The sequence below is a fragment of the Sinocyclocheilus rhinocerous genome, unplaced genomic scaffold, assembly GCF_001515625.1.
Source record: "Sinocyclocheilus rhinocerous isolate Xijiao unplaced genomic scaffold, SAMN03320098_v1.1 scaffold1814, whole genome shotgun sequence".
NCBI classification, from domain to species: domain Eukaryota; kingdom Metazoa; phylum Chordata; class Actinopteri; order Cypriniformes; family Cyprinidae; genus Sinocyclocheilus; species Sinocyclocheilus rhinocerous.
The window spans coordinates 157,415-168,639 of NW_015625999.1; the positions used below are offsets into that span (position 1 = coordinate 157,415).

An 11,225-nucleotide genomic window follows, 5' to 3' on the forward strand; every position below is an offset into this window, starting at 1 on the left:
ATATATATATATATATATTCTACAGCACTGTTCAGTTTATTTAAAACAATCATTTTCATTTAACACCATTGTGTTAGATTTCCCATTTAAACAATTGCATTGTGTTAGACTGACTTGAAACAGTTGCGTTTTGGCTCAACTCAATATTTTCATTTTGAAAGAACATGTTTCAATTAAATAGGCCAAAAATAACATTTGATGCTTGTTCAATTTACTGAAGTAAATGAAGTTAATCCAACACAATGCTTTACAACCAATTTACTTATTTCATTTGAGTTGAGAGTACAATGATTTTACTTGTGTACTAGGAAGTAGATTTCCCCTTCCCATCAAGCTTTGCACAGGGCTGGATAAGGAGAGTAAATAAAATAAGGAGAGTAAATAAAATTTTGTTTTATGCATTTTTTAATAAGATGATAAAATTGAGAGACTTGTTATTGTTTAATGCTCTTTTATGTTTGTATTTAAAACAGTTTCTGGTATGTTAGTGTTTTTTGGGGCTACCATTGTGGTGAAGTGTAGAGCATGTGCTTGGGTTGAGGACCTGCTAACATGAGTTAAAGATGTTTTAATAATAAAACAAACACTAATGCCTGAATTTAAGTAAATCCAAAGTGTCATTTTTTTTTGAGTATAGAAGGATTTCTGCCTAATAATTTATTTTCCAGTTAAATGTTTTAGTTTGAGTTCAACAAGCAAAAAATAAATAAATAAATAAATAAAATAAATAAAAGTCACTTCATAAACGTATGATTTTCATTTAAACTGTATTTGATCAAATTGAGTTGACCCAACTAAATTATATTTCATTGCATGAATTTTTTTTTTTTATGAGTTGCGGTTACACATATTTATTGGATGAAATCCTGCCCTCAATTAAATTGAGTTTATCCAATGAATAAATTTTTTTTGAGTGTGAAACAGGATACTGAGAGAGAACGTCTCGGGTTACGCATGTGGTTCCCCGAGAGGGAACTCCACGCCGCGCCCCCTAGGGGGCACATTGGGGAATGCCGCCAGCATGACCGGTGTCTGAAGCACGTGTGAAACAACGCCAATCTTACTGGTCCACATAGCCCATGACGTCATAGGCGGGGTGCCCGGAAGTATAAAAGGGCACCTGCTGAATACGTCACCAACTTAGTTGTCTGAAGGAGACGTAAACAGGCAGGCCGAAAGGCATGGTGAGGGGGCGCAGCGTCTCGCTCCCTCTCGGGGAACCATGATTACACGCACAACCCGAGAAGTTCCCCTTCTAGGGAACTCCACGCTGCGCCCCTAGGGCATCCAACCATGCCATGCCGAGGCGCCTGCCTGTCCACCTGGTGGGAGAGCACCAAAAATGCAACAGACATACGCCAAACCTTTCCTCAGAAAGGGGCCAGACCACTGACACCACGGGCTGCTCAAATAACCTGGCAGAAATGGGGAGACCCAATTAGATCAAGGGGATCACCCCACCCAAGTTAAGAGCACAGCTATCCTCAGATAGCTATGCTATGTGAGCAATACTAGCGTGGATACACAAGACCACTGAAGAGGCTAAACTAGAAAACCTCTAGAGTAGCTCAAGAGATCGCCATTTAAATCTCAGGTGATGAGAGTAGCTGCTGAGCTAGAACACAGCTATCCTCAGATAGCTATGTCCTAAAGGTCTTATGAAGGCTTGTAGACCAGAATAACAATCTAGATGGCCTTCCTGCAGAGCTGCCCAGACCACAGAGAGTGGAATATCTACTTACAACCCTAGCAGGGGAGATAGCACTGTCTAGGCAAGGGCTCAAGGAGACCACTACTTAAAGACCCTAAAAAGGGGAGCAGTCACTGAGCTAGCACATAGATATCCTCGGATAGTTATGTACCTAGGAAGGGCTACCAGAAGGGGGACCGACCGAAACTACCCAGACCACAAAGAATGGGCTGTCTACTTACAACCCAAAGAGGGGAGACAGCACTGTCTAAGTAAGGGCTCAAGAGACCGCTATTTAAACCCTAAGCAGGGGAGCAATCACTGAGCTAGCACATAGCTATCCTCAGATAGCTAGGCTATAGGAAAACGAGACCACTCAAGGAGAGGGCTCCCCACAACTGCAGTAGAACACAGCTAGCCTCAGATAGCTGTATTCAAGTAAGCCTGTCCTGTCATAACAATGGCTGGAATATAACCACACTCAGATGGCTATACTAAGGAGGTCCCCAATCCATGTCAGTCCCACAGTACCCTAGCTAATCACTTTGTTGTTGACCAGGAGCTCACAAGAGGGAGATCCGGACCATCAGTAAATGATTCGCTAAAGAGCGAACACATAAACATCATTAGTCCGAGATCAAAGCCTGATGTAAGCTGTGACCATAACACTAGAGGGCTGGACACACCTATCCTCGAATAGCAGTTCACTCAGATAAGGCTGAAGATAGCCCAGACCACAGAAGTGGGCCATCTACTTAAAACCCCGAAGGGGAGAAAACACAGTCCATGCAAGGGGCTCACGGAGACCACTATTTAAAATCCCTAAAAAGGGAAGCAGTCGCCGAGCTGGAACACAGCTATCCTCGAATAGCAGATTCCTAGACAAAGACTTCAGCGCTTAATCGAGAGAACTTGTGCCAAGGGGAACCCAACCTAGTTAAGAAGCCAGGCTAGAACATAGCTGCCCTCAGACCGCCATGTTCCAGAGCAAAGTAAGCTTGAGCTGGAGCATAACCATCCGCAGACAGCTACACTCTGAGCAGGGACTGCTCACTTAAGCCCAGAAGAGGGGGAGCAGTGTACTCAGCCCAAACCCACTAAGCGGGATTCAGAGGGACCGCCCACTTAAAACTACCCAGAAGCCTGGGGAGGCAGCCCACTCCTAAACCCATCCGGCTTAACTCAGGAAGATAAATTCCCCATAACCACTCTAAGTGCTGAAACACCCTGGAAGAGAAAGCTCGCAAGCCTCTCTACACAGAGTATTTAAATATATTCATGCCCAGCGAGGCTCTCCACACACAATAACATGCATATTAGAGAGGCATGGCCGAGCTGAATATAGCTCCGCCCACGATCTCGGAGGATCAGGGCTGAAACGACTCCGTGCTCACACTTCATCGTCATAACAACCCAACAATATCTGCGGCATCTGACAACCCATTCAGAGAGGGCGTGCGGATCCCGCAGATCAAAGCGATCACCGCAAGCTGAGATAAACTGCTCACAAATGCTTTGTTCCGCATCCCTCGGGAATAGGAACAAACGCGAGCAAAGCCTAGAGATCGTGACTCATCACGATGAGCACATAACTCTGAACGCGCGTGCTCTTCGCCGAGACAAACGCGAAAGCAGAATATGCCCTCGAGTGTTAGAATCCAAACACTGTGGCACACATTCCCTAAGGCGCTGCTTGACTCGAGCGCTATCCGCAGGATCCGATAACCCAAAAAGAGCGTCTTAAACCCGTGAATCCCGAGATCCGAGTCTTCGCCGTGCCTAATCAACAGCGGGACCCGAACCACGAGACACAAACGCTTGTCACTCATCTCTCGAGAAGATGGACAAACGCGAATGGAGCTTCTCACTCGATAACACCTGTCCTCAAGTGAGAGAAACCTCGGGTACGGAAACACACACTTGCCACAGCGCTCACCTGCCTTGGTCTCTCACACGCACTTCAAACAGACGGCTCCTGAAGAGAACAAAAGTTGGTGACGTATTCAGCAGGTGCCCTTTTACACTTCCGGGCACCCCGCCTATGACGTCATGGGCCATGTGGACCAATAGGATTGGCGTTGTTTCACACGTGCTTCAGACACCGGTCATGCTGGCGGCATTCCCCAATGTGCCCCCTAGGGGGCGCGGCGTGGAGTTCCCTAGAAAGGGAACAACTAAAATAGAACAAATGAAAATAGGGGAGGGTCTTGATTTGATTGTGAAAATGGGCATTGGTGAATCTGGCACAATTAGACCCCATGTTATAAGAAAACTGATTTTGATTTTATAATTATTTAGTTATGTGCCATTATATATACAATACCAATATAATTTTGTATAACTCAACTGCAAAAATCCAATATGGCATATGAGTTGAGAGAAATACCATAATATTAATTCTTATAATACATTCAGTAAAAATGTATGTATTATGAGAATTTAAAAAACCTGAACCACAAAGAGTCAGTGTTATTTTAGCAGCACTAAGATACTATTATAGGTTTTATTCATATTTTCTGTTTTAATATAAATTTTAGTTACAATTTTAGTAATTTTGTTATGTTTTTGTCATTTATATTTTATTATTATTATTATTATTATTATTATAAATATGTCTATATAGTTTTTATTTCAGTTTTAGTTTTTGTAATTAAAAAAATATAAACTAAATGAAAATGAGAAATGTTGCCTTAGCAGCTAAGTAAAATGAAATGTTTTTTTTTTTTTTTTACATTTAGTTTTATTTAATTTAAAGTTTATTTAAAGTAACATTTAAAAAAAAAAAGGTTTTAGGAGGTGGTTACGCAAACACCTTCAACTAAAAACAGACAACTTTTTATGTGTGTTGGCCATTCATTTACATGACAACAGCATTTTGGGGGCCTGAAAACACAAACTTTTGAAAACGGGTTTCAAATTTTTTGAAAATGATACCATTATTGTCTTAGTGTAAACAACAAAAACACAAATTTGTGAAAAAATGTTTTGGTTTTTAGTACAATTATTGTCATGTAAACATGCTCTTAGTTTATAACTATAATAACCCTGAAAAGCACTGATACAATTTTGTAGTTTACAGTGTAGCTGTGTTCTATAATTGGTCGTTAGCAGCTTAGTCTCAATTAGAATCAGTTGTGAGTTCAGTGTGTTGTTTCATTAGAGGAGCAGTATTTGTAAAGTAAAGCGCTCCAGATCCATCACCGAGGTTCTGTTTGGACTGATGGAAGACAGAACGGCGGCTCGCTAGATATTTGAGCAGAGCTTTTATAAGGTATAATGATAGCCACGGTCCTGATCTCTGTCATATTTAGTAGCGCTGGCTGTCATGAAGAACTCATGGGCTGTTTGTCCATCATATTTCCAGCTGATGCACTGAGCCGTGATTCACAGACATGTGTAATACATCACGGCTCCTCACCAGCAGAGAAAGTTTTATTTTTCATAAGGTGATCCCTTCCAATATTAATGAGCTGGGAGGCTGTACATCAAGTTCATACACGTTATATTAAAATTTATGAACGACTTCATCAAAAAGCACTCTGGTCGTGCCGGTGAGACGGGACAGATCTGGAGTGACACAGACACGCTGGGCTGGTTTAACGAAACGCTACCTGTCAGCTGAAAACAGATCATGAGAAAGACAGAGAGACAGACGCAAAATAACTGCTTGCTTTTTAGGAATAGTTGTGTCTAATAATCCAGTGATCTGACATGACTCTGAATGGACAGATGTAAATAAACTAACTACTCAATCTCTAAAATATGAAAATTCTGTTATAAAAAAAAGGTTTTTCTTCACAGCTGTCCCACAGTTGTGCCATTTTTACCCTGAACAACAATCTTGCCCCTAATAAAGTTTTTTTTTATCTGAAGTTAGTATAGATGTTTATGAAGTAGACTAGGGTGTCAGTGAAGTGCTTGAGATGAAGTATGAAGAAAGAATCTGAAATATAAAGAAAACAAAAGTAAAAGCAAGGTAAGTATGACTTTAGGAACACAATATTTTTATTGTGTGTCATTTACATGCGTTCTCAGTGATTCCACAGGGGATGCTATACCAGCATAAACTGTTTTCCCTTTCAGCTCAACAGAAGAGAATCTTGCTGAACAAGTTAAAGTTAGTTAAACTGTCAAAATGCTTATGACAAGCTACTTGAATAAGATATCTGTTTTAATCACACTTAATGATATCTGAAGGAAGTTCTAGCACTCTCTTGATTACTGAGGTTTGTTTGTTTGTACCTATGTGTTTGTGCATGTAGGTACTTTTGCACCTGTGCTTGTACCTGTGCACTTTAACACTTGTGTAGTTGTGCATGTATGTACTTTTACATGTGCACTTATGCATGTGTACTTATGCACTTGTGCATGTGCAGAATGTCTTTGTGCATGCATGTACTTGTGCATGTGCACTTGTTCACTCGTGAATGTGCATGTGTGTACTTGTGTATGTGCAGTATGTATTTGTGCATATATTTACTTGTGCATGTGCAGAATGTCTTTCTGCATGCATGTGCTTGTGCATGTGCACTTGTGCACTCGTGAATGTGCATGTGTGTACTTGTGTATGTGCAGTATGTATTTGTGCATATATTTACTTGTGCATGTGCAGAATGTCTTTCTGCATGCATGTGCTTGTGCATGTGCACTTGTACACTCGTGAATGTGCATGAATGTACTGGTGTACTTGTGCATGTGTGGTATGTCTTTGTGCATGTATTTACTTGTGCATGTGCACTTGTGCACTCGTGAATGTGCATGTATGTACTTATGCACTTGTGCATGTGTGGTATGTCTTTGTGCATGTATTTACTTCTGCATGTGAATTGTGCACTCGTGAATGTGCATGTATGTACTTGTGCATGCATGGCCTGATGGTCTTTTGATTTGTTCATTTTCGGATGGACAATTCTGTGACACTCATGTGAACAGCCCAAACCAGGATCACACAGGTCGCTCTTCAGGTTATTTTCTGAACCCATACATGCAATCCTCATGGAGGACAGGTATTTATTTATTTATTTATTTATTTGATCATCTCAAACTGTTTATGTTGCATTCAAATAAATTTAGCGTGGAGATTGCGGTGCATAAACTGAAGCGTGTAAAGTCAGCGGTTGCCGAACAGAGGTCAGACGTTCCTCCTCGTTCACGATACATCAGCTCTCATACGAGCTGCACACGTGTCCTATAAAGCTCCAGTACAGCAGCTTATAAACAGAAATCCAGCCGGCTGATAGTGTCAGGGCAAACACATTATGAGGCCGTTTGATTACGCTGCGCCTGTGTGTTTTATGTTAAATATGAGTTTATATGATCAGCACACTTCCCTCTATATTCCAATATGCTTTATTATAGATTTTAATTGTGTCGTGCACACGCTCTGGATATGAAGTGCTATCTTTCACGTGCTGGAAAACCAACAAAGAGTCTTTTATTCTGTCTGCGGTTCATCCCATGCTATTAAAAGGTCTGAAATATCTCTGAAGATATTTTGCTCCTAATTGGAAATAATTAACTTTGCCATCTCGGAGGCTTCAAAGTTATATTGTTCCTTTATGCATCTGAGTAATTAATTTTTAATTTAACAGTTGAATGCAAATTCTCATCCACAAATATTATTCATCGTTTTTTTACTGTGCCAAATACTGAAATATTTATAACCGTGCCCACAAAAGGGTCCAGACGCAGTATGAAGGAACATTTTTGATATTTAATGGCAGTTTTCAGAGTTTTCTGTCCGCAGTGAAGATGGCACAGCTTTACACGTCCAGTTTGAGACATTTTTTTAAACTCTTCTCCCTCAAACACAATTGTATTCAGTCATTAAGAATGCAAGAGTCACCTACACTCGTCTGACGCCGCATTAGCATACTGGCCTGAAAATGTCACTTTGCTACAAAATAATTCTTAGTATTTTCTTTGATACTGATTAGCGATTAGAGTGAAATCGCATGAAAGCAATCAAGAGCATTTACATTGTGGCTTTATTTCCACTCCAAATTGTCATTAATGTGAAAAAGTGATTTTTAATATGAAAATTATTATGAAATGTGAACACTATTATGGAAAGTCTGGTCTTTAAAGTAGACCTTATTGTATGTATGTATGTATTTGTTTGTTCGTTCGTTTGTTCATTTATTTGTTTATTTAATATTTTTCTTTTTTTTTAGAGAGATGATATTCATCCATATCTGCTGTGCTGTTCATTAACCTGAATTAAATCCATCAGTCAATCATTCATGTCCACTTTAGAATAATCAGTATGTTTGTTTATTGTGAGAGGCAGCATTAATGCCATCAGACTCATGCATTTTAATATCTCGCATTATCCCGCTGTTGTTTTGAATGTGAGCTAAAGATGAGCAACACACATGAGAAGTGTACATGTCCACGTGCAACTTTATGAAGAGACACTTCCGCTGCAGTCTCTCTCTCTCTGTGTGTGTGTGTGTGTGTTTCTCGCTTTCAGTTCCTAATGCCTGTTGTAATGTCGCATATGAATGGCCGCTAATAACAGCAGATTCAGACACATGCTGTACATCTGACCTGGAATCAGCGGCAGAAGGTCAGAGGTGCGCTGGAAAGCGAGTCTCTCTCTCTCTGGCACGCACTTCTACCCGGAGCTGATTTACAATCCCAGCAACGCGAATTTTAGCAGGACAGGTGTTAACAGATCCAAAAACCAGCCTCTCGCGTTCTCACGCGCTCATTTCACACACACATGCGCGCGCGCGCCGCTCGAGCTGCTGGAGGTGACACCTGTGCGTCACGTGCGTCATGTGCGTCCAGGTGCGTCCAGGTGCGCAGCAGATCGAGTTTCGCGCCGTAAACGCGCTTTTCGCCGCTGTTCTGGGAGCAGCAGATGCTTTCGCATTTCTCGAATATGAAATCATCTCTGGATGTGTGGAGCGGCAGACGGGTTAGACATGCAACAGTGCAGCAGAACCCGTCAGTGTGGCAGTGCATTGCATCTCATATTTATCTTATATGACATTAGACTCTTCGGTATATGGTCCTGAACTCAGTGCTAAAAAAAGTGCCATGGTATTATCATGGTTATTTGGACAAGCAAGGTACCATGTTTTTTTTGGGCATGTACCGTAAAATGGTATACTCTGGAGCAATTGTACAGAATTGCAAGATATAAACAGAATTATGAGAAGTCAGAAATGTGAGACGTAAACTCGCAATTGCGAAAAAGTCAGAATTGTGAAATAAAAAGTCACAATAATTTTGTATCCTTGGGTGAAAAAAACAAACAAAACAAGACACAAAGGAAAACTGAAATGTGAGATAACGTCTCAGGTTACTTATGTAACCATGGTTCCCTGAGTAGGGAACGAGACACTAGATTTCAAGATAACTCTCATTTCTGAGAAGAAAAGTTGGAATTGTGAGACATAAACTTGCAACTGCAAATGCAAAAAAAAAAGAAAGAAAAAAAAGTAAACTCAGAATTCTGAGGAAAAAGTTTATATCTTGCAATTCTGACTTTTTTTGCAGAATTGCAATCTTATATCTCACAATTCTGAGTAAAAAAAATAATAAATAAAGATAAAAAAATATTACAATTTTACTTTTTTTTCAGTGGTGAAATAGAAAAATAGTTTTGTAAAATAGAAAGTTGAAAACAATCTTTTTTTTATTTTGCTAACCTGTGTTGGAAGCAGGCTTTCATAATCACACACTCCAAAACACCTGCTCAGAAAAAAATGCTTTACTTTCATCTGAATCACGTCGGCTGTAAAATGACTGAAAGTATCAAAAGCAGCAGATTTTTATACACAAATACGCAAAAGACAGCCAGAAAACACTGGTGGTCTCGCTGAGCGTTTTCATTTACGTTCCCTTTTTGAAGACTAGACTCTTTCCTCAACACATCAGTCCTAAACCTTTCCCCTGCCTTGCTTTTATTGTTGTATTTTGCACACTCTCTCTCTCTCTCACAAATGTTTCTGGCATCCTGCAGCATTTGCATTCATTTCCCATAAAGTGTTTTTTGCAGCGCTGCAGACAATAGTCTCAGTGAGGACGCCTGATTAGGATGTTAAAGCTGCACAGGGCTAATGTGTGCATCGCAGCTCCGCACGCTTTCACCCGCAGCCAGCAGCCCTGTATCTGATGCAAGCTGATTATTCTGGAGTGAGAATTTCACTTTGATACGTCTGATGATGAGGCTGAAGAGAAGGCAGATAAGAGAAGAGTCGTCCTCGCAGATTTCACTTAAGGAACTTGAGAAAGTCCAAATACATTATCTTCAGAACTTTACATCTGTAAAACTTTAAATAAAGTTAGGAGAGGAATAGCACAGGGGTTTGGCAGGTCTGCAGCCGACGGCGGTTTAGTATTTTGTACGAAAATGAGTGTTTGGAAAATCTTTGTTCTGGAAGAAAAAACTTGTTTTTAATTATTTTTTTTCCCCAATTGGTCAGTGAAAGGTGGAGTTCCATAAAACACTGAATATCAACCTCAAGAATTCAAAATTATATGAACTTTTTTTTTTTATTATTTCATATCATGTTTTTTTTACAGTCATAATTTGGGACATTTTAAAATATATTTACAGTTTATAGAATACAGAAAATACACAATTTGATTTGTGTGATTGTTGTTTACAAGCAACTTTTTTATTATTGATAATCTTCCTTTATATATATATATATATAATCCTTTTAATATATTTTTTTTATAATAACTCTGGTAACCAGTTGATGTGCTGTATTTATATTACTGTAACGGTAATATAACATAATATTCACCCTGGAAATTTAGTGTAAAAAGAAAACATTAAATTTTGTATCCAGTAAATTAACAGAAACCATCATTACAATGAGAATATATTATAATAATATAATTAATACATTAGTTTGTTTCCAGTTATATTTAATAAATAAATGACCATCAATATATTAATTATATATATATATTAAAAGTAATATATGTAACAAATAATGTATATATACAATTACTGTAAATTATATATTATTATATGATATACCTTAATATATAAAAACTATTTATTTATTTATTTATTTATTGTAGCTTGATGGACACAAACCACAAGATGAGATTTGACTCAACCAAATATATTAATCTTAAATCAAATAGTCATGTGTTGCTTATCAGCTGAATTATATATATATATATATATATTTAAAAAAAAAAACCTGGTGTCTAACAAACATGTCTAAAATCAAGTTCTTTCTGGATTTGTTTGAGTTGAGTTCCATCGATAAACAGCACTGACAGAACACTTGCCAGTATCTGCCGTCACACACACATCACAGATTTACTGCTTGATCATGAAGGCAGTCAACACTACAGTTTGTGTAAAAACTGAGGAAATAGAAGAGCTTATTTATGTGTTGGTAGCAATAATTCATGGAAAGAGTCTTCAGCGATCAGCTCAGAACAAACATTACATGAGACGGACGGTTGGACGGTGTACAGTACGCATGGTGCTGGCTGTGTGTGTGTGTGTGTGTGTGTGTGTGTGTGTGTGAGTGTCTGTGTGTGTGTGTGTGAGAGTGTG

The 11,225-nt window shown here is 39.2% G+C and overlaps 1 long non-coding RNA gene across 1 annotated transcript in view; it reads left to right on the forward strand.

Moving 5' to 3' along the window:
* LOC107706705 (uncharacterized) overlaps window positions 1-11,225 on the forward strand; it is a 24,750-nt gene that overhangs the window by 7,790 nt on the left and 5,735 nt on the right. Inside the window, exon 2 of the long non-coding RNA XR_001636175.1 lies at window positions 8,854-8,864. This is a non-coding gene — a long non-coding RNA (uncharacterized LOC107706705). The remainder of the gene's footprint in view (window positions 1-8,853; window positions 8,865-11,225) is intronic.